At 41.0% G+C, this 24,062-nt stretch overlaps 1 protein-coding gene across 41 annotated transcripts in view; it reads left to right on the forward strand.

Moving 5' to 3' along the window:
- Positions 1-24,062, forward strand: part of ADGRL3 (adhesion G protein-coupled receptor L3) — a 475,677-nt gene that overhangs the window by 66,226 nt on the left and 385,389 nt on the right. For all 41 annotated transcript variants that reach the window (XM_085545165.1, XM_085545173.1, XM_085545186.1 and 38 more), the window contains one exon: positions 22,177-22,242. The gene's annotated coding sequence lies outside the window, so the exon portion shown is untranslated. The remainder of the gene's footprint in view (positions 1-22,176; positions 22,243-24,062) is intronic.

Raw genomic sequence — 24,062 nt, forward strand, 5'->3', positions numbered from 1 at the left:
TTTAAACATTCAGTGGTATAGCTGAAAACTTGAGAAGAGATGAACCTGACACAGACTTGATAAGTTTAAGGTGTTATTCCTGCTATAACAGGAATCACTGCTGAAACTGTCACAAATTTAGACGCATTCTGGCTTGAATACACTAGAATAAAACTTTAAGTGTTTGAAAATCTATAAAATAGACTTTCTGGGACTAATACACTAATAGAGTGTACTAGACCAAGTGGCTTTTAAATAATTTTTAAGGCAAATTGATTTGGTTCTCAGAATTCCTCTTTGTATATGTGCCGGTTGTCATGACCAGCAGGGCTCATACAAATCACAGGAATGCATTGTTTTAAAAGTTATCAGAGACTAATTAAACAGAACTTCATCTGATAGAATATTTGAAATACACATTTGCCTTATGGTAACTCAACAGTAAGAAGAGTATTTATCTTCTTGGTTGCCAAACTGCATGCAGAGGCAGCATGCTGCCCCAATGACATTTTGGTGGCGTCTCCAATTCTTTCCTCCATGACTTTAGTGGCAGATTAGGAGCACAGTATGGCTGGATATCATCTCAGGGTTTCAGGGACAAGGTAAAGATTGTCGTCACCTTCCTAGAGACAATGATATACTTTGACTATGGTCCTCCATGATTTTTTTGGATAACAAGTTTTCTAGTAATGAGGAGTTTGGATCAGTTTATTTAATTCCAGAGTCTAAAAGCTGAAGCTTTAATTTCCCAAATTAATATGGGGTTGGGGGGAGGGGAAAGGAAGGGAAGAAAAAGATGTCTTCTGCATATTCTGTGTGCGACTTTCACTGTCAACTTCTCCCTGTCCACCTGTTCATAGCTGAAATGTGCGTTTGTTGGGGGTGGAGGGCAGGGCTGTAAACACACGATGTTCTCTAACATAAAGCAAATCTGTCTTCCTCCCCACAATCTGTTTTGCATCATAACTGATTTTTTTTTTTTTACTTTTTTTTTTTTAACCTATTGGAAATAGCTAGAAGATGCTTTTTGAATGCCTGTAAAGGATAAACATGACTGAATTCCTCTGAGCTTGCTTAGTTTGAGGTTTTTATGGGTCTTATTCAGAACTGTGCTTTAGCCATATACGTTCCATTTTTAAGTAGGTATTCGACCTTCACCTATTCTTCTGAATTATCATACAGGGTGGCTTGGATTGGAAGAGACATCAAAGGTATCAAGTTGCAAACTACCTGCCACAGGCAGGATTGCCAGCTAGGTAGTACTAGATGAGATAGAAAGTCTTTGTCAGCACTGTTTCGGATAATTCCAGAAATGGAAAAATAACATGAATTTTTACAGTTGTTCCACTATTTTTATTTATTTATTTCCCACTTCTTGTTTGGAAGGATTATAAATACACAGTAAGATGTATGGTTACTCATGTCAAATAATCCTTCGGCAATGACTTTTATGTTTTGAACCATGCTCTAATATCCATATGTCAGAATTTTGAAGGCTTAACTTTTCTGATCCTGGATGTCAGTTCCTTTTCTGACTGCAGGGTGCAATTTTAGCCTTTGAGGGACAGAAGCAGAGATGGTTTGTAAGTGCAGGACAAACAGCTGTGCTGCTGAACAGCGCTGTGCACCAATGTCCTTCTATTTTCAATGTTAATGACTGGATTTAGCCTGTGAATTTAGCACAGTAGCTCTTCAGGGGACTTCTATTTTATGCGGTTAAAACTTTATTAAGTTTAAAAATAAAAACATTTAAAAAACTTAATAACCTTCCAACAAAGTCCTGTACGTTGTTCCCTTGTCACTGCCAGAGTGCAGTCGTCCCTAAAACTTCTTGTGTGTGTGTGTGTGAGTCCATTCATTTTCCCACCCATATACTGAGATGTGTAAAGTTGCTGACTAGAGCTCCAGACTGCAAAGCCAGGAGTCTTGGTGCCACTGTTCACCATGGCTGGCTTGTTATTCCTGAAGCATGAAGATCTGCATTTCTGTCAAGTGTTGTGTAACATGCTGCTTGCTGTGTTTAGAGATGCTGTCGCTGCTTTGAATGCTTTGTGCTATCCAAAGTGCAGTCTTATGGCCATGCACCCCCACCAGTTGCATCAGAAAGGGTTCTTTTATCAAGCCACAGTAAGGTGCTGCACATTTACATTGTGTTTCCTTGGCCAAGGAGATGAGTTAGCTGGGCCTCTTCCAAGCCTTTTTGAAATCCTGTAGGGAAGACTGTAGGGAGCCCTTGGTGGAAAGCTGTCTGAGATTTTCTGCTACACTCATATGAAGGGACTCTGCTGATCTCAGTTCTTTTTAGTAAGTTGTGAATAAGAAAACAGACCTTAGGAGGTGGCTGCATAGTTGTAGGATGTTACTGTGCAGTTTGTTTCTCTTAACCTACTACAGAATATCCTTGCCTTAGGCAATACAACATGCTGTCACATTGTCAGGGTACAGTTGTACCAAATGGTGGGGGGGAGAGGGGAGATGAGGGAGGGAGAATGAAAGAACTTCATTTTGCTCTGGCCTTACATGCATCAAGGTGGCAAAGGAACCCAGTGTAAAGTATAAACCTTCAGGCAGTCTGTTGCAGCCCTTGAAAATAATTTGCCAATAAAAGCAAACAAGCATAATTTGGTGTGAGTATTGATGAAATGCTGTATTTTGTTTTAGTGGGCTCTCTGCAGCTTTCAGAGGCAGATGAAATGATTGGTAGAAGGAGGTTCTGTGTGTAGTCAAAGAGATACCCTTTACTGTAAGAATTACGATTGCCTAATTTTTCCACTTTGTGCCAGCTGTTTTTATAAATAGCAGCTACAAACGGACCTGGAGGGTTTAAAGTGTATCTGTTTTTACACTGTGAACTTTGCATTTCCCCTCTGTAGTTAAAAGACTTGATGCTTGTGGTTTTACTTTTGATTTTTCCTTTTTTATTTTTTCTTCTTTCCTGCGAGTGAACAAAAGCTTCCAACCAAGCTTTTTTGTTAAGATTATGAAAATCTTTGGGTCAAGTAGCAAACTTGTCAGAGGAATGTCTAGAACCCAGCGCCTGTAGCTTCTTTTTGTCTTTTAGGCAAGGTGTTGCTTGGAAGACACGCATTGTGCAGGTCACTCATCAGTTACTGTGCTCTAACTTTTGTTTAGAACATGTCCACGTGGGGTTAAATGCCACCCTCTGTCTGTAATTTGCAAGTGGAGGATTAAAGAGGATTCCCAGCTGTAGCAAACACATGTAGCAGTAAGGAGAACAAAGTAATTCCTTAGAATTTCTGCTGAAGACTGTCCAAGCATAGAAATAACTTGAAGAATGGCTGTGAGACTGGCAAAATTAAAATGATGTGTGCTGTAAACTTCCTTCATCAGTGAGTGCTCAGGGCAGCAAGAATGGAGTTTGATTCCCCAAGGCAACACACAGCTCCCTGTTCTGAGGCTGCGGAGCTCAAATACTTCTGTCCTCTCTCAGGCTACCTAATGGGTGAGAAGGAACCTGTGCTGAGCAGAGCTGGGGGCTTAAACCCTGAGAAAAGCAGCTTATTTAATTTCTAAAGAGCCTCATCTTCTCTGGGTATTGCTTTCTGGATATGACCTAGATGTGCAGTGCAGTGGTTCTCACTTCAGATTTCTGATGGCTTTTCTTTCTGGAAATTCACCTCCAGCTTTTCTGGTTCATTTTCATTCAGAGGGGTCCAAAATAAAAAGAGGTGCTGTTAATGTCTGGAAAGGAATCAGTGATGCTGATGCCTTCTGCCTTGAGGCAATCTGGGTCCTCACAGAAAGAGCTTGGAACTGTGTTCTTGGAGCAGAAGGAAGCAATGCATATACAGGATTGGAAGGGAAAGGAAAAGGTATCTGACAGCAGGAGAAATAACCACCATTTAACGTGGACAAAGTAGAAAGAAGGGGAACACTTGTGAAATGCTCAACTCTTCCTCTTAAGTAAGAGTTCTCTGTGTTTTCTCATTTCCAAGCTTAGGCATAATGTAGCTATCAAAGCCTCCCCCTTGGCTTTGTCATGCAGTGTAGCATATTTTTGCCCTTAAGCAACAGGAACAGATGATAAGCTGAAGCTAACTGTCCTTGTCTTGAAACAGCCAGAGTGGAGCAAAGAGTCCCTGCTGCCGTGGGTATGTGTTTGGTACAGATGCCTTTCTTCCCATTAATCTGTGCTGGTTGCCAGCTGCCTCTTTTCAAGGCAGCACAATGCCTTAGGAAGTTGTGGAGTTGAGGGAATGGTTGATGTGCTCTTAGGCCTGCCTTTCCAACTGGGCTGTGAGAAGCAGGGAGAGAAAACCAAGCCAAGAGTAGCTCAGGACCTGAAGCAAGCAAGCAGGTGCCCTACCCAAGAAACATCATAGAGGAGCAAACCCTTTGAAAGTAAAATCTCCTCTCTTCTGCAGTCCAGGAGATGAGAAATTCTTGACATCCCTGGAGGGACTGATGGTCCCTTGCAGAGTGTTCCTTCTCTGCTAGCCTCCCTCTGGCAGAGAGGAGATAAACCATACAAGAAAACATCAGTCTTCTCTTTTAAGATGTTTATCTGTTTTGTTTACATGTAAGTCCTCTGTTGTAAAGCTTTAGTAAAGGAAGACTTCTGCTGATTTGGAAATCTCTTTTGCATCAATTTGTTGATTGCCTATGCTTACGCCTCACCTGTCTGCCTTTCAGGCATTCTGCTGTTATGTCCTTATGGAGCAGTGTGTTATTCTTCTGTTCTTGTAGAAGAGAGAGAGCTTTTTTCTTTATGGGGTTGTGTTGCCTGCATTGTCTGGGTTTTCTTCAGTTTTGATAACCAGAGAATTGCTGACTGATGCAGGACCCCCATGTCTGACTTTGTTCCAGTAGAAATGAGTGAGAATCTCTGTCGTTTACTTCAGAAGGATCCAGGGCAGCCTTGGCAAGTGTTAATGCACCATGTATTATGCAGGTCAAGGCAGGAGACAGAAGAAAAAGAAACACTGATTTGCAGATATCACACAGCAATGTGGAGAATTTTGTTTATTATTTTTTTTATGAGAGTTCAGATGAGTAACCTGCCTTCTACTAGTGTTCCTGAGAAAATTATTTTCAAATCTAGGTGTTCCTTGGGTTTGGCAGTTTTGGTGCAATTCTATAAATGACCCAAGGAAGGACTGCAGGGCTACTGAGAGTAGGTGATAATTCAGTCTGTGCTTTGTTCTCCCTGAGGCAGATAAATGGGTCACCCAAAGCTAAGTGCCATAAATTATGCAGGTGGGATGAAGTTTTTGGGGCAGTAACCTCCTGCTGTTGCTCAGTAGAAAGAAGGCATTTAATTTGGGAGTACTGCTTAATTGTGTGCTGCTGTTTATCCCTGGGTTAGGCAGACCTTTACTTTTTTGGGTTTTTTGTTTTTTGTGTGTGTGTTTTTTTTTTTTTTTTACCCTAACAGGAGCATCAGGGAGAGGCAGAAGGGGCAATCATTGCACTGGGGGGGGGGGGGGGGGGGGGGGGAGAGAAAGGCACCAGGGGGTGACCAGGGGAGGGTAAGTAGCACCTGAAGGAGCATGAGGTGCACCCAGCAGCAATGTCATCCCTCACTCTTCACAACTGCCTGTTTGAAGTTGAGTTCCTCACGCTTACAGCCACAGGTTGATGTTTGCAGAAGGTATGTGAAATCCTGCCCTGATTCCCTGATAGGAAGTGCAGGGTGCTGCTCAGAAAATTTCTTGTGTGCTCTCAAAAATATCAGACTTCTTGATAGCTCTCAGGCTTTGCAGCACTTCCAGATTTTATGCTATAGAAGTATTCTAGTATACGCAAAGCAACTGTAGATCATTGATTCCAGTCTTAGCACAAGCCTCTCAAACAGCATCTGTACCTATTTCTTAGTTTTACTTTTGCTGTTTCTCCAGAAATACAAGCCTGTGCCTCTCTTGCTCTCTACTCCAGGTTCTAATTCAAATCTTGCAGTAAAAAACAGCAGCATCTCGGCTTTCAGAAAGGCAGGTGTGTGCTTTGGTCTGACAAGGCTTATGCAAATAGATCCATCTTTTGTAGGGTGTTTTTGTTTCTTGTAGGAATTCTTTGATCCAGTCTCCCATCTGAGGCTGGATACCCTGTTGGACATGGATTTGTAAACATGCTAGATAGAAAAGGTCAGTATTTATATAGATGTGAGGAGCCATCCTTGAATGCATGTTGGCTTGCCATGTTTCCATGAGCTAAGGGAATGGGTTTTCAGTTATGGTGTATTAACTGGCAACATGCAAACGTAGAGCAAATGTACGCTGTACTGAATGGACCATACCTGCTCTTGGCACTACCCCAATTTCCTCAAGGGGATACAGTCTGCTGTAAATTGCAGGGTGGTTTACTGTCTCTTTACTTGATTTTAGCCACTGGATTTCTTTGAATTCTGATGACAAGCGAGACATACCAATTCCTTTCTGTACAGTATCCCTGTTGCTGCAGTCAGCAATGTGCAAAACAATTAAGATTGCTTACAGTCTCAAGTGCTGTGTCTGAAAGAGAGAACTTGATTGTAATCTTTATAATAAACAGGAACTTCTGTTTTTTAAGAAAAACAAAAAAAGAAAAAAAAAACAGCAAAAGCACCGGAGCTGCAAAAATGGTCCATGAGATCTTATCAGTAAAACACTTAAATTTATTTTCTGGGAGTTGTTTTTTTCCCCTACTTGGCTGCATGTAATAGTATTTCATGAGCAGTATTAACTAAATCTCAGCTGCAAATTGACTTCAAAACTCTTACGAAACATAGAGATGAGGGATCTCACCATAGTACCCAGAGCTGTTGTTTATCTGAATTTCTTGGACCTTGTCAGTGTGACAGTGTTGGGTGGCCCTCAGATCACAGGGATGCAGGGCACAAGTCTGACTGGAGCATGCAGATATCCAGGAAATATGAGATCACAGGCAGTGTGAGCAGGACGACAAATTATTCACAATTCCATTTACACAATGCTCTGAAAACAGCAAATGCTGAATGTTCATTTGAAATTAAGCACTTAGTAAATCCACTAGAATATTTATTTTAATTTCAGAATGTTGCAACTGAACAAGTAGTTTTTATTGTGGTTTTCTGGTTTTGTTAATTTATCTAAGGTAAACTTGAGGAAAAGATTCCATTAAGATAGTATTCATGTTGTATTCAAATGTCTGGCTTAATATCTCATGCTGGTTCTGTGTTGTGACTGCCTCATCGTGTGCTACATATTGCTTCATTTTTGTGGCTGGAATAATAAACGTGTGTATCTTGAGACCAGGCAGAGTAGTGAAAGCTAGGTGCATTTCTTCCCTGAACCTTAACAATATTGTTTCTGGTGAAAGTAACCTCTGTTGTCCTGCTTTCTGGAGTAGGGCACAGTTCCTGAACTTGTTACAGGAACCAGCCAGGCTCAAATCCTCTGGCTGGCGTTACCCACGAGGCAGCTGATCCATCAGTCCATTCCAGCCTGGAGATCTGTGAATCTGGGCCAGGATCCAGGAGAATGCTGCCCAAAGACAGGCTTTGCAATACAGCCTCCCAAACCTCAGACAAGCAGAACCCTCAACGCCTCCTGCTGATGTTGGAGGCTGATTTGGGAGCTTCAGCACACCAGAGGGTAAAAAAAACTTTATCCAAGGGTCTGAAAGTGGTTGGCTTAGGGACTGAATTTTAGAGATCTCAGCCTATGATTCTGGAAGAGTCTCATCTTCTGGGCAGTGCCACCCCTCAGACCTGTGTTTGCAGCAGAAAAGAGGCTGCCTGATGAAGGTCTGACTTACAAAGAACTCTGTGTTCCTACAAAACGATGACAATGTGGTAGGAGATTTTTTTCTTTTTTTTTTTTCTTTTTTTTTTATTTCCCTCTCCACCCCCAGTATGTCTTGCTGGGTAAGACAGTCCCTCTCAGTACAGTTCCTTTATGCTCGTCATCCTCCTACTGTGCTGCACAGTGACTGCCTATAACATTCTTCACCTTGTTTAATTCGATGTGTATATTAGTATGGTGAATGAGTCATCTGGCATATTTAAGTGCAAAACTTAGGAGGAGATAGCGCTGAAATTGCCTTTTCTACTGGAAGCTGATAAGCTCATTACATATGCAAAAAAGAATGTGTATATCAAGCAAAGCCAATATATGACTTGGGAGTGAAGACCAGTCTGAAATACAAAATATATGTAACGATGAATTTAAACGCTTTACTAAATCATAGCTGTGCCATTTTATTAGACATTGTTTCATAAACTATGAAAGCTTTAGCTATCATATAAATCTGTCTCTTAATAGGCAGCAGTTACATTTCTTTATAATTTATTTCTCTGATACTGCTCAGCAAAAACACACCTTCCTGGCAACTCCACTTATATACTACATTTTATTTACTACTTCAAGTCCAACTTTTTTTTTTTTTTTTGCCAGCTCTGCTGATACCATGTGAACAGCAGAAATACAGTCTGAAGTGGAAGGAGAAGAGGTTGTAAAGATAGGAGATATAAAGAAGTCCTTGTCCTGCTGGTGCTGAGCAAGGGGTTGACTTCTGCAAACAGCATCTCACATTTCTATCCGGGACCACCCACAGCTTAGGGTTTGCATAGCACCAGGGGCAGCAGGACTCCTTACAGAGGTTCAAATCCAGCATGATAAATAGAGGTTGGCCGTGAGGGATTGCTGATATCCTGGTTCAGACCAATGCCTATCAGATTTTCTACCCAATGCAGTGCTTACTTGAGTTGCTCGTTCCAGACATGGGAATAGAAGTGAGCGTCTGATAAGCATTCTAGGAGATTCCTGTTGGCAAGTACCTGATGAATTTCAATTTGAGGATGGTGGACATTACTCACGATGCTGGATGCCAGTCAGGTTTGTGTGTGGGCTGCCTTTTAAGGAGATTTGTGGTTCATCTGGCATGGCCCCCTGAGCTGTCCTGCATAGAGCTGTGGTTGGCATTGAAAGCTGCTGGGTTTGTTAATCCTTTTTGGGTCAATAGTGTTTTACCATAATTTTCACTGATTGTGATCATAGAGTTGTTTGAGTTGGAAGGGAACCTTAAAGGCTGTCTAGGCCAACTCCACTGTGATGAACAGGGCCACCTACAGCTACATCAGGTTGCTCACAGCCCCATCCGGCCTCACTTTGAGTGTCTCCAGCAGTGGGGCATTTACCACCTCTCTGGGTAACCTGTGCCAGTGCCTTACCATCCTTATTGTGAAAAAGCTAACGATTCTACCTGTATGAAGGGTCTGACTTTTGTTTCGGTGCATGTGAGCCATGCTTAGCAGCACCAGCCACGGCAGCATGCACCACTGAGGCACAATTACTCATTTTTCTTTTGATTATTTTCTTTTGTCTGTGTACAGATTGTTGGGGAGTGGGGGGAGAATCCACAACAAACCAACAACAAACCAACCATAATCAGATATAAAAGATTTCTTCAAAGTGGTGTTTTTACCAGTAAATCTAATACTGTATGAAAACATATTGCCTTTCAGTATTCTGCTAAATGGCTACCACTGCTTTTTTTTTCATGCTGTTTAAATGATTATGTTCCCCTTTGTCATTTGTTTGATGGTTGTTTTTGTTTTTTTTTTTTTACCAATATTCTTTCTCTTGTAAGATGTTTAGAACAATGCTTCTCTGCTTTCACTACTTCATATTAATGAAGAAGCACCAGCAGGGATTGGGATAGTCAGAAATTTCTCTGTGATGTTCAGCTGCTGATGCTTTTTGGCCAAATGACCTCTGTAATGATTCATGCAAAAAGAAGAGACATTCAAAGCTTTATTTGTTCTCATTACTGGAGATCTGCCTTCTTTTTCTCAGGTCAAACCATTAGTAAAATCTCCTGCTCCCCCTTTGGTTAGCCTCTGTCAGTAGTAACACTTTGAAAAGTTGAGCTGGGCACTGCTGCTTCCATATTAACGAAAGCCTGAGCAGAGCTTGTCATTTTGAGTCCATGATCCCACTCTAATGTTCAAAAACAAGCCAGCTACAAGTGAAATCATGGTATCCATTGAGACCTATTTGTGCAAAGCTTCCTCAAAGAAGCACCTAAGAAAAATGTGCTTTTAAAAATCCTTTTGAAAGGAAAAAATAAAATAAAAAATTGGTGGGGATTATTCATTCATATATTTGACTTTAGGAAAAACATGTCTGCCAAACCAATGTGCCTAGAAGACAACCAGACCTTAACTATCGGCTCATAATAAGTACAGTTTTCTAGAAGTCAAAAGCATCTGTAATGTGGGCTTACTGTGGGTGCAGAAATGTCACCTTGTGTGCTGATGCATTCATTAACATGGGCCACCATACAAAAGCTGTTTTCCCTGAAACCAGTGTCTTTGCAAGTTGCTAGAATAGGTTTTTCTCACCACCATCCCATGCAGTATCTCTTTAATATAAATGACCAAGTAATTTAGCTCCTTTTCAGAACTGTATGCTTACCTGAAATACTTCCTTGCATTTTAATTTGCTTCTGCTTGTGTCAGACTACAGATGACACTGCAAAATGAAATGAGTATTTGATTGCAGTTTATAACAAATGCAGATCTAATTGCCCAAGCCATTCATGTTTATATATCTGATACGTTTGAGCTGCTTTTGGAAAAATGCAGTCAGGCTCCAGTAAAGCAGAGCCACTCAGTATATCCCTAATTTTCACCCATGCTATTTTTACAGTTGTTGATGATACTCCTCAGTTGTTGGAAACTGAGAAGGGGCCGGCTCATTTCACTTGCTGCAGCACTAACGTGATTTTAAGTTTTATATCATTAATAAAGAATGACATGGCAGCATATACTGGTAAGTGCTGACATTTTAGAGCATACGAAGAGTTAAGCTCACGCTTATATTGTGCAGTCAGATGCTCTCAGGCATCACGATGGACAGTAAACGTACTCATAAACAGAACAAAAGGAAAAGAGCATCCATCTTGCCTGAGATGCAAGAAGCAGCTGAGAAAGGGGCATTTTTGCTATTTGCTCAGGTGTGTCAAATGCAAGCAGCAGCTTTGCAGCAGAAGGACTCTTCTGTCACGGATATTTAAGCAAGTTATTATAACACTTATTCTTGTCCTTTCTGTGAAAAATTGTAGCGAGTATTTGAGAGATGATTTGTTTATGCTGAGTAACTGCAAACAAAACTTTATCGTTTACCTTTATAAAAAAAAATGTAGTGTGAAACCAAGTGAGAAAATTTAGAAAGAAAAAAAAAATTAAGTTGTTTAAAATCAGTGACCTTCTCAAATACACTGAGAAAATCGGTGTTAGTGAGGGCTGGTTGCGTGCTACCTCTGGGTACCAATGACAATTAAAATGCAGGGTTATCTGCTTTGAAGTGAAAAGTAAATTGATTTTGTTCTTGGTTACCCTTTTAATATCACAGTGCAAGCGCCAGCATGTTAGTTCTTAATTCCAGAAACTGCAGTGACTTTCTTGAGAAGGGGGAGTGATAGAAATGGTATGGCAGGAGTTGAGCAGGTCACAGCAGCTCTCTTTCTGTGACAGGGCCATTGATGCCTCACCCAGCTTGGGTAAGGTGATGCATGTGAGAACTGGGTGTTTGACTCCAAACCTTCATGAGAACTCTTACAGAGAGATTGCTGGTTGCCAAAGAGGACTTGAATGGGATTGCAGCTGTGTGGCAGACATTGTTAGGAACCCTCTTCAATGTGTGAGTGTCCCCATCAGAAATGTGGAGCACCTCCAGCAGTACTTGCTCCCTTTTGGCTTGAGATGTGTCTGATACTCAATCCTAGTGCTCCTAGGAGCCAGGGCAGCTGTTCAAATAGCTCTGCTATAAATCTCCCTGTTTACAGATGGAAGGTGTGACTTCTTGTGAACCACAGGCTCTGCGTGCTAGAGAAGCACGTAATGAAAACCGTGGAAAGCGGAGACTCCAATGGCTTCAGCGAGGTGGGCTGCTGTCCTGCATGCCTGGAAGCCGGAGCCATGTCAGACCACCAGAGCCAGGTGGATTGTCTTTCTGTTTCTAATCTGTTCCACTTTCTGGTGCAAAGAAAAAAAAAAAACTTTTAATGCAAAATCCATTTTAAAACATAACACGCATATACACACAGAAAGCCCCTACAGCTGTTTGAAAGCTGTTGGGAAGTATGGCGTATTAGGAATAGTCCCAGCTGAAATGGATTAGCAGGCAGAGTTCAAGTGAGGAGGTCAAATTTGTAAACTGAATGCAATTTATCTTGTGGCACTGCAGTTTATCACTTGGTTGCAGAAATAAAGGAATACCACACGCACGCACATATTCTCACCTAATAATTTAGGAAGAACTGGAAAAGGTCTTAAAAGACATTGAAAAGCATCTGATGACATCATGCTGTCTGATATAATGTACCAAAGACAGTTGAAATCAGTTCCAACATAGTTGTAGGCAGAGATCTCTTTATATGTCTCTTACTCATATATGGCATTTTGTGATGTATTTCACTTCACAGGAAAACAGGTATCGAACATTCCTGCTGCACACTAGCTGGGGAGGTGCTTCTGGAATTTTCCTTCATGGGTTTCTTCATGCTGTGTCTCTTGTAGAGTCCTGTTAGTGTCCAAATTAGCTGCACTTACAGAGCTTTAAAACTTCTGGGGTGCCTTGTGCCTTAGCAAATGGAAAGAAAATTTGAGAAAGTAAGGGCATGACTGTGCAGTTTCCTTGCGGCTTCTCCTTTTAGGTTACCTTTTGCTTTAGGGGAAGAAGGAAACATTCTTTTTTCTTTTAAGTCTTTACTGTTAGCAGGAGACTTTTCTCTTGATTGGGGTGTTGTATGTTTGGATGGTTGAATTTCTGAGAGTATTTGCAGAGCCTCCATGAGTTAAGATGAAGATTGTCATTCTTCGGGATGAAGAGTTACAGCCCATGTAACTCATATCCATTCCTCATGCTAAATATTATTCACATCTTCCATTTTGTCAGTGTAAACAATGATGACAGAAAAGCCAGTGCACATCTTTTAACAGCTTTTCTACCTTATAAGTTCTCACTTCCATCACAGCACGGGATTCCCAAAGCCTGTGCTTTCGTGCTGCCCCCAAAGTGCTTCTATTTTGGTGTGTCAGGACTGTATTCAATATTTTCTTTGACAGGTTGCAAAGCTCATAAAATGCACTCGTAAAAGCTCATTTAAAGGTCATGTAAGATGCTCACGAAAATCTGGTCACCCTGGGACTTGTAGATTGGACCACATTGCCTTTAGACAATGCAATCAGTTAATAACCTTTAGTCTTGTGTTGGATATTAATATCATCTAAGGTCGTGCGTGTGTGTGAGTTAATCACGCTGACGTGGGAAGGTCTTCCTTTGCACTTCAAAAGATGTTTACTAATGTCACCAAAATAGAAAAGGTAATGGGTCTCCTTATGAAGAAGGAACTGTGATGGGTGAACTATTCAGAACTAAAAGGTCAAGATAATTTTGCATTTCAGTCACACTGGATGTGAAGTTTAATGATAAATACATCTTTAAAAGATGCTTTAGGTGGCTTAAAATTCCAGTGAGGTATGTTAGTGTCATATTAATAATAATTATTTAGAAGTGTGGAAAACTCATCTTGAGCAGCCTCTATTAGGCACTATTTCAGAATGAAATTTAAAGTAGAAGGTAATTTCTAGCTGCAATTAAAAACTTGTCAGAGTGGAGAAGCAGCCACTTTCTGTCTCATTTTGATTGTAAGCACTGTAATGAAGTGGCTCTGCCTGGCATTTTCCTGTTTGGAGCTTGAGCATGGCCTGTGCTTGGTGCTGTGCCTGATGCAGTTGCGTTTCTAATGCATTAGGCTCTGAAGCTGTTTGTGGAGAAAAAAATATGCGGAACTTGTTTTGTATGGTAATTTTCTTATGAAGATTTTTTTTTTAATTAGCCCCTGAAGTATCAGTGGCCATTACTTCAACCCTAATCATTTCAAGACGTGATCCCTGCAGTTAGCTATTGAGCTGGCATGTTTGTAACTTTTCCTTATCCTTGCATACCAGTTGCTTGGGGGATAGCAACTAGAGCGTGTAGCCCTCCTTCCAGCATGTTCTCCCAGGCTGCCTATTTCCCAATTCCTCCTTGTTTTTGTCTGCTTATCTTTCACAGACTTAAAGAACTTGATAGGTGCAGGAAATGTCTCAACAGTAGCCTTAGGGCATGGAGAGGCTGGCTGCTTTGTTTTCTGACCCAAACCTTTATATGTTGTTGTTTATACGCCCCCCACACCTTACTACCAGTAACCCGAGTCTACTTCTGGCTGTGGATGGGCTTCTTAATTCCAACCACCTAGCTCTGAAAATGAATTTCTCTGTCACAGAGTCTGGTTTTCTGACCTGTGTTTCTAAGAGCTGTTTGCTTTGTTTCCAGTTAATGAAATTTGGTGCTAGTGTTTCAGAGAGACCATTGATGGGGCCGCAGTTACAGTATGTTAGTCTGCATGTTTTTTTATCTTAGCATTTCTCCTAAGTGGGACATTTACTAACAGAAACTGTGGGTGTTTTGTCATGATTTCTCACAAGGTTGGCCTTATCAAATGCACTTGGTGGATACCAAGAGGAATCTCATTTTAACTAGGAATTAGGAGATTTTATGCCCTCCAAATCTTTAGTGCCAGTGGTGATGCTGAGAGTGTGTCTTAGTTTATGTCTAGCCTGTGGCCAGTAGTGACTGTCTGCTCTCCATGAGGTTCAGTGGGATCCCTGTGGGACCATCTATTTACCAGTATATTTACAAAGCACAGGATGCCTTTGGGATTGATGGACTTCAGTGAGGGACTTCCCAGCTGTGGATAACGGCAATATAGAGCTTGGATAGGTGACCTGCAGCTCCTTTTGTAGGTTGCAAGGGTTAGGATAGGGTTGCTTGCTGGCCTGCAAGCTTTGCTTAAGTGTTTAGCACCTCCTGTCACCCAGCAAGTCACAAAGCCTATGATTTGGATTTTGAAGAATGCTGCTTTAGAAAAGGACAAAAGGGCTATGAAACAAAACTAAATCCAGGTATGGCTTGAACATTTACACAGCAGAAAGATTGTTTTTAACTCTCTTGTATATGATTTATAAAAGAAACACTCAGAATTTTGGTTTGCCATGGAAAAGATAGAGCTAATACCTCCTAAGTTTGGATACTGGTGTCTGATAGGATTTTTGCTTTGTGTGTGTGGTTTTGGTAAGGATTGGAAGGGTTCTAGGCTTGTGTAGTGCTAAGCATTTTATGGCACATTTAAATGTCTATAACATAAATAGCTTTACCATCAGAAGGCATAAATGTCAGCCTATTGACACATTATAAAGACACAAATGGAATGTAGCCTGGCAGACCGGTGCTGGTTTTGAGATTTAATAGTACATCTGTATCATTTATCCCAGTGGGAAATAGCACAGGATGTTGCCTTGTAATTTTTTACTACTGTATAATAAAACTTAACCATAATAAATGTTGTCTAAGCAAGTAAGGCAGCAGATTCTGGATTTCATCCAGTTTCCCTTACCACTTTTCTTAGGTTGGTTTTGCACCCCCCTCCCCCCCTCCAGCTTTAGGCAATGTTCTATTTTGACTGAATACAAATTGGATGTGGCAAATGCATCCCATCCCTTAATTTGCTGATGTTAGCATTATGTAGCGTCCATTCCCCTGTAAATCATTCATATCCTAAGGTGAGCTGTCTTTGAAGGGGTCTGTTCTGTATTTCTTCATTTCAAGAATGTCTTTGAATGTTGATTGTTTTTCCAAATGTGCATGTTATATGAAAGTAGCCTTTTTATAAAAAATAAATAAATAAAAAATCAAGCAATGATATTTCACCTTACCAGTCTTGTGCAAAGAGAGAGGAGGGCTTTAGTGGGTTTATCTTAGTTCAATTTAATTCATTCCATATCTCCTCCCAGGTGCTGATGGGGCACCTTGCGCATGAAATGCTCTGGGCGTAGACTGGCTGTGTGTCTTCTTTCCAGGCTCACACTCACATTTTGCATTGACAAAATGAACACAACTAACCGCTGGTTACTGCTTGCCTTCTTTCTAGCAGATATCTGCTTTGTCTCTGGGGCCGGGAGTGTGATGGTTCTCTTCTGCCCTGGGTGCAGGGTTTGGGCTGTTCCAAGAGAAGTCTGAGAACCACTCAGCATCCATTTAGGTACTTCTGAGTTGCCTGATAGGCAGAAGGGTTCTCTAAGTGCTTTCTAACAACTGGCCAGTGATGCCCTATTTGAAAAAGAATATGAAAATGTTATTCTGTGCGTATGAAAGTATTGCACGTTTGTAAAAAGACAATTAACATAGAAATGAGGGAGGCTTTTGATTAATCAAATAGATTCAACAGACTGTGTCATTTCCTTGATTCTCATTTTAATTAGGATTAATCAGTTTTATCTCCTAGGGTTTTTTTCTGGGAATTTACATGAAACAGAAGACTTTGGTCAGTGGTGTGCCAGTGTAATAGATCAGACTTGAAAAAATCCAGCTGTGGCACGTATACCCAGGATTAGAATTGACAGGACCCCTGGCTCCCTCTTCCTCTCAGATTAAATGACATGCTGTTGCAGAGAACCCACTGGATCTTCCAGAACTAGGGCCTGGTTGCTTGCTTCTAGAGTCACTTGAGACCAGTATTTTGCTTGGAAAAGTCCCTGGGAAGCCAACATGAAAGAATGGCTGCTTTCTGTTCCATAGACACGCACAGAAATCTTGCTTAACCCAACAGCCGTCTGTCCCCACAGCCCCCACAACTGGGAGCTGGAGCCAGTTGAGACAAAATGAAGCTGACCTTTTTATCCACAAACTCAATATATTTCACAGAAGCATATGGGTTTGGATGGAGTTTTCTCAGGTTCTGTTTGATATGTTAGAAGTGGAAAATGAGGGAAGGCGGCCAGGTAGTTATATTGGAAGGAGAACAATGTCCCAGTGGCCTCGTAGAGGGGAACATGAAGCTGAAGTATGTGTTCTGCACAATGCAGAGCAGAAGCACAAATCCAGCATGCCATAGGTGAGAGCCATTGTCCCAACAGTAGGCAGTGACCCATTTCTGTTTTTTTTTTTAGCTTTTTTTTTTTTGTCTCTTTCTTGTCCCACAGAGAAGGAAAAAAAATCAAGAAACTGTTACAAAATCAAATTAATCTTTCAGTTGCTAGATTAAGTTTGTTCACTCACAAATATATCTTGGAAGTTAGAGTGATTTACTTAGACGATGGGTATTTTATCGTGATTGTTTATTGTACCTGAAATAGTTGTCTTGCTATGAAGACTTACGGATAACACATAATTTAGCTGCAGTTTGTTTCCTTAGTGGAAGGGATGTGATTGTTTCAGAGTATATGGAATGTAAATATTTTCCTATTAATTATAGGAGGACAAAATTTCATCTGTGGGCCCTGCAGCGGTATTAAGGGCAGGGCTTTACCTTCTGCACTCAGACAGCAGATTTTAAAGCTATTAGGCATATGGAGAAGAAGAAAATGGGGACAGGAGGCAAAAAAATTGCTGAAGGGAGAATCCTACTGAAAGCCCGCAAAGCATTTTCAAGCATGCAGAAATGACCTGCTCTGTTCCCGTTACACAGAAGTGTTAAAATGAGAGCAGGCGACCCCTCTACCCCAAATCATTCATCTGTTATGTCTGTGATGTATTTAGACTGAATCCTTTCCCAGATGCCTTGAATCTGTCAGTTCCAGTGGAAATTAATGGGATTTTACCATTTGCTTTGAGGAAAGGAGGACTGGACTCTCTCTTGCTGTCTTTGGCAGGAAGGAGAAAAGAGCTTTCCTGTCTGCTCACTTTAAATATTGCATCTTTTTAAGCCTTTATGCCAGATAGTCTAATTTGTGTTACTGCAATATCCCACGCTAGAAAATTATAGAGGTTAATGTAATGTACAGCACTGTGATACACAACCATAATGGTAGACTCTAATGTTTTTTAAATGATAAACCAAAGGAATTATAATACGAGTTGCACTGAATTGCTTGTAATTCTTGCCAAAGATTAGTTTAGCATCGCTTTTAATATTTTATGCACTAAAGTTGTTTGCAAAGACTAAAAGCTTCTCTCACTTTACACACTAGTACTTTGTACTTTAACAGTACAGAGCATAACAGGAGCACTCTCTTTCAGACTAACTGTATGGGAAGAAGTTTTTATGAATTCCAATTTTACTGTCTTTGAAAGATTTTTTCTAGCAATCAGTGAAAACTATTTCAGATTGATGGTGTCATAACTGGCCAGGGTAGTTAGAAGTCTTAACCTTGGATAATATCACTAGTTGCATATTAATATTTTTAAGTATCTAAAACACATATGAATGACATAGGAGGTTTTGACTCTAAATGTTACCTTAGAGATTTGGCTGTACATAATCCCATTAAAACAGAAGAGTACAAGGTAAAATGATCCATTTGCAATTATAATTATGCATATTGAGATTGACCATTCCTTAAAAAATTGCAAGATAGGGAAGGTCACTTGAGCAATCATATGTTGAAAGCATTGATGGAAGAATAAAGAAGGATCGATTTGTCAGTAATGTGCACGAAAAGTATGGGAAGCATTTATTTGGAAGGTGGAAGGAAGTGCATGCTGGGAGATGGGAAAAAGCTGATGTTCCATCCCACTTGCTCTGATAGGCCAGGAAAATCTAAGCCTGTAAGCATCCAGCGGGACTATATTTTGTACATCTTGGAAATGTTCCTGTCAAAACCGTGTGCTGAAAACCACAGAGATGTCCTCCATCAGATGATACCCATACTCATATTAGTAGGTGACAGCTTTGGTTTGTCACAAAGCAGGCACTTGTCCACCTCTGTCACACAGTGCATTTTTATCTGGTCTCAATGTAGGACTGTCATGTTCTGGGGATGTATAGACTACTTCTCTTTTTGTGATTCGATGTGTAGGTGCATTGTCATCCAAGGGCTGGGTACACCTCTCTCTTGTACTAAAAAGCATGTTTTGATGAATAAAAGTGTATTAGTTGGTCGACTTAGTACTGGAGAGTCAGCATGAACAGGGCTGTGGCTGAGCAGTTGAGGGGTTGGTTTTGTTCCATCTCCTCCAGTGGCTTGCTGTTTGACCTTGAGCAACTGCTTTTTCTTTCTGCTGTTCCTTGATTGCCTCATCTTCTTGGGAGGATGAGCTCTTCGGGAGGCAGATTTCTTTGCATTATGTTCTGTGAACAATGAAGTCTGAGCCTACCCAGTGCCTCTAGGGACTTCTCAAACACAAATTATAATTGTTAGCTTTAATCACTTTCATCGAAAAAGCCTGGTAATGGAGGATGGCAGTGTGCAGGATTTAGAAGGATCTGTAGGGTGCATATTAAATTAAACCACTATAGGTGAAGGTTGCTGATTTTGTTTCATAGGGCTGATGGAAGATGCTGGTTCCTGGGATTGATGCAGAGCTGCTCCATATGGATTTCCATCTCCCAAAGCGCAGTGATGGCTGTTTGCTCTTGCACTTGAAATGAGGCAGAAATGGGGTGCTTGGTACTATTTCCCCAGCCTCCTGTCAGATGTCTAAACCTTGGTGTGGCTTTCTGTGGGTCCCTGTGCCATTAGAGTTAATGGCTGCCGGGACATTTGACTTTGCGGCAGTACAGCAGCTCAGGGGTAAGCCATCCCGTCTTGATGGATTCTCTTTGCAGCCACTGCTGTAGCTGAACAGACAGTGTTTATCGTTGCTCTCTCTAATAGCAGCTTCTGTTTTGGCACGGAGGTTGAGCAGCGCGCTGGCTTGCAGATTAATTGCCCTTCTTTTGGCATCTAGTGAGGCAGAGCAGCACGCCCGTGGCCTGTGTGGGCGGATGCGTCACTCGGTGCTGGTGGTTTCAGAGTGGATCGGGTTAGCATAGTGGTGTGGAGAGCAGTGGAAGAAAACTAAAGCGATCTCCCATTGCGCAGGGGCCAAGTGCTGTGAGACTGTGAGCTTTAACAGGAGTCACATATAAAGCAATGTCTCCTTTAATACGTTTATTCTATGTTTTAGGGCATCAGCTAACTCTAAATCCCTATAGTTCCTGCTGTGCACCTACTGCTCATCAGCGCTGTCTCTCTTGTAAGTCTTTTGCAGAATCTTTGCTGCGCTGGAATCCATATATGTTTCCTTCTGTTATTAAAATAAGAACAAGAATTCCCCAAATTACATTTGAAATCTGCATAAAAATAGCATATGGCAGAGGCCAGCTCAAGGTTATACATTTGGCATTTGGGGAGGGAAACCAAGAAAGATTTACCAGTCAGTACGCTCACATTATGATAAAATAAAGGTGAACTGGGAGGAGAGCATGTACTGCATCCTTAAAATGGCACAGCAGAGCCATAAACCACTGTAAGTTGTGCTATCTCTAGCCCTTTATGCTCCAAGTAGAAGTTAAATCCAGGGTCTCATAAATGAAACAAAGATCTCATCTTAATTTCATTTAAAAAGCCATTGCAAGGTAATGGGTAACAAACATTAACTTTGTCAGCCTAGGGAAACCACCATTTCTGCTCCTTACTGCTGCCATCAATTCGGTTTTTCTCCAAAAGCTTCTTGGAGTCAGGTGGCATTCTTGCTATAAAATATAAGCAGAGTAGTCCAAACAAATGGCACTTTTCCTGGAAGTAAAACATGTGAATGCCCTCACGAGGTGTTGCCTGGTCTACTCTACACTTGTAAAACTGTTGTATTTTTATATATATTTTTTTAACCGAAACTGTATGTATTTGATCAAAATCCAGGGCTGCAAACAGCTAACATCTGGGGAGTTTTTCTTTTGTACAGTGAGAAATAATAGCTAGTCCTACCCTGAGATTGTCTGTAAATTTCTTAGATGGCACAAAACCTGTTTATTGCTTACAGAGGCAGTTTTGCTGACAGATGGACTTGGAAAAGGTCTCTTTCTTTCTTCCAAAGCATCCATTCATGCCTATTATAGAGAAATCACTCAGAAAGTGGCATGCATGCTGGACTCTCAGGCCTTGTTTTAAGTTTTAATTTACTTGTCTGACTTCCAAAGTTGCTGAATGCAAGTGATTGCTCCTTTAGTACGTAAATAAGATTAATTGTGCACAAGGGATGGTTCCTTAGCAGTATGAGCTCCTTCGCTTTCCTACTCCCACAGGACTATCTCTCAAAGAATGTGTAGTGCTGGGGTAAAAGGAAATTCTCTTTGGGGCACTGAAGATAAAAGCAGGACCATTCTAGGTCAACTGTGTGTTAGAACCAGAGCCCTGGAGCTGCTTTTTTGATCTGTAATGTTTTTAGGCTATGGGGTAGCCTGGCTGTGCTGTAGGGATGACTGCAAGGAGCAGGGGGAGAGTTGTCCCTGAAGGAAAGTCTCGTGGACCAGCTGCTATTCATGAGTCCGTGGGAACAACTGGACTCAACACTGGATTCTTTTGTATTTGGGCTCTGCACCTTTTGGCTTTCTTGCCATTTTAATATACTTCTTCCAAATTAGATAACTTTTGTTGGAAGCAAACAAGACAGGAGAAGTCATTCCTATTTCACTTGCCTCAATTTTTTTAATGTTCTAATTGCTTAAGTGGAACTGGTTGATTGCCCCAGGTCCTATGCCATCCAGCTTGACTCTGGCAAAACTGATAACAACCAAAGTTTCGTATGTGGCAACCCCAACTATGAGGAGCAGTGTTTTATGTGTAAATAGTTGCGCTAAACCCAGCACTTACAGGAGGTTGACCTGGATCCATGCATTTCATGCTTTTATCAATTAATGTTACATTTAGTGTGAAGCACTACATTTAAAAGAAAACACTGAAAACGTAAGGGGTTGAAGCTTGTCATTTAAGTGCTGAAGAATAGTAATCCGTACAGTTATGATTAATGTACTTTTCAAACCAGATATTTCTTTATTATTCAAGTGCATCAGCTATCTAAACTATCTAAAATACATATGATAAATCCTCAAGCTTAACAGTAGTTTATCAAGATCACTTTGGAGTCTGTTGTAGTGTAGAAGTACTCATGTATGTGCATGTGTATTTGCTAGCTACCTGTAAATCTTTTTGTAAGCAGTTGGCAAGAGTAGCCTTTGATAGTTGCATGCTATTATTGTTTTTGAATTCAGAGATGTGCTGCATAGAGATTAAAAAAAACACGCACACAGGCTTTTAAAAAGCAAATCTGTTGTCCAAGAACATTTGTTCTTTGCTTCATCCTTTATTGCAGAGGAAGTTTATAAATTTCTGTCTAGCAGAAGGTTCATGAGTGCCTAATAAGTCCTCAGAGGAGAGTATAAATGTTTTTTTTAATTATTTTTTCTCTTTGTTTTCAGAAATGCTGAATTCAATACTCTGCAAAAATAGCGTATGGATTTTCAGCACCTGAAGAACAAGAAAAGGTAATTACTGCATCTTATGCTCTAGTACTATTTGTTAGCCGTGCTAATATTAAACCACTCAACTTAATCATGTCACGTGAGTCTGCAGTACTGTCTCTGTATGTGGATTTTATGTATTTTCAGTTTCACATTCACAGCTTCTGGAGAATATTCTTTTATAGGAAGGGAGCAAGGAAACAAAAGCAGGAAAGCATATAAAATATTGAAGTAAAACGATACAGAATGGCACACTATGAAATTTTTCAGTGTGTGTACATGTTAAGCAATTATAAGAGGGGAAGAGAATGAAGGTTTAGGTGTACTTACTAATGGACAATGCTTAGGAACTCTGTATTTTGCAAGCTTGCCTCAGACAGCTGGCAAGCATGGCAGGAGGCGCAGTATTCATTGCTGCAGCAGTGTGATGTTCTAGTGACCAAGTCACCTGTGGGGGTGGTGCATCTTGCGCTGGAGGTTCTAAACACGATACCAACTGTGAGCCCACCTCTTGTAGCCAAGAGCCCTGATCCTCTTGGGTCATGACATTTTGCTTGGGTGTTGCAGCTCGACAGGGCTGTTGCTCTGTTGCCGGTGTTAAACAAAATGGTGTTCATCAAACTTTCATGAGCCACTTTACCAGGGGCTACATCTTGAAAGACAAGGCTCAGGAAAGCAGTGAGGAAAGCGATGCTGCTTTGTATTGCTACCGTCTCGTGTATTTTGTTTCACCTTTTTTCCAAGGCTGAGAAGGAAGCATGTCTGCAGGACCTTGTGTGTTTTTGCACTTTGTTCCTTTTCAGAGACAAGTGACATACAAGTTGAACAAGGAGGGCATGGCCATGTTGAAGAATTGTAGTCATGTTACAGCTGGTACATCCTTCCCGCTGTACAGCTGTAGTAATTTCAGTGCGAGATGTTTACACATAGGTGCTGCAGCGTGGAGAACAAAGGAAATATGTAGCATGAAGGTCTAAAATCTGAGTCTTGAACAGCTAGCATGTGAAGATGCAAAAGTGAAACGGCATAGAGAGTACAAACAAGGAATGTTGGGTGATCAGGAAAGCTTATGTATAAACTGCTGACGTGTTCTTAGAAGACACGTTGTCATTTTGGGGTGGAAAATGGATGTGAGTGGCATCTTATGTTCACTTTGTCTGCAGTTCTGTGCTGCCAGTAATTAGCATGCTCATTTTGGAGTCAGCAGTAATCAAAGAGGGAAAACGCAAATCACAGAAGTTGACTGATGCCACCTTCTTTGTGTATCAGACTTTGGAAGCCTGTCTTCCCTCCCAACATATTTCCTGTCAGTATTCAGGAAGTGTGTAGGAACACAATAAAAGGGCCTACATTCAATCACAGAATCATTAAAGTTGAAAAAGGCCATTAAGATCATCTCCTCCAACTATCAGCCCATCATCACTGTGCCCAGTAAACCACATCACTAAGTGCCACGTGTACCCTTTTCTTGAAAGGGTCAAGGGTAGATGTTGTCAACTAATACCCGTTTGCATCTTGCTTTTATTCTTGCCTGCTTTCTGTGGTGGACTCTGTGCATCAATTTAATACAAAGTTATAACGGGAGAGAAAAAACAGGAGACTGAAGGAAAGGCTCTAGGATTAAATAAACATTTGATTAAAATACACTGAGATTTTATAAACCATGCTCCCCTGTTGTATTGTCATCATAGTGTTTTGAATTCCATTCCACATGATGATAAGTGGGACTCTTTTGTTGGGTACTTCGATTGGGATTTACAGTGTCATGTAAAGCTCTGTAATATGTTGTGTTACCATTGCCATCTTGCTGCTCTGCCCTGGGACTGTTATATGTGGGCATTTAA

Source organism: Coturnix japonica, chromosome 4 (genome assembly GCF_054131305.1).
Source record: "Coturnix japonica strain WE chromosome 4, WE-NBRP24, whole genome shotgun sequence".
NCBI classification, from domain to species: domain Eukaryota; kingdom Metazoa; phylum Chordata; class Aves; order Galliformes; family Phasianidae; genus Coturnix; species Coturnix japonica.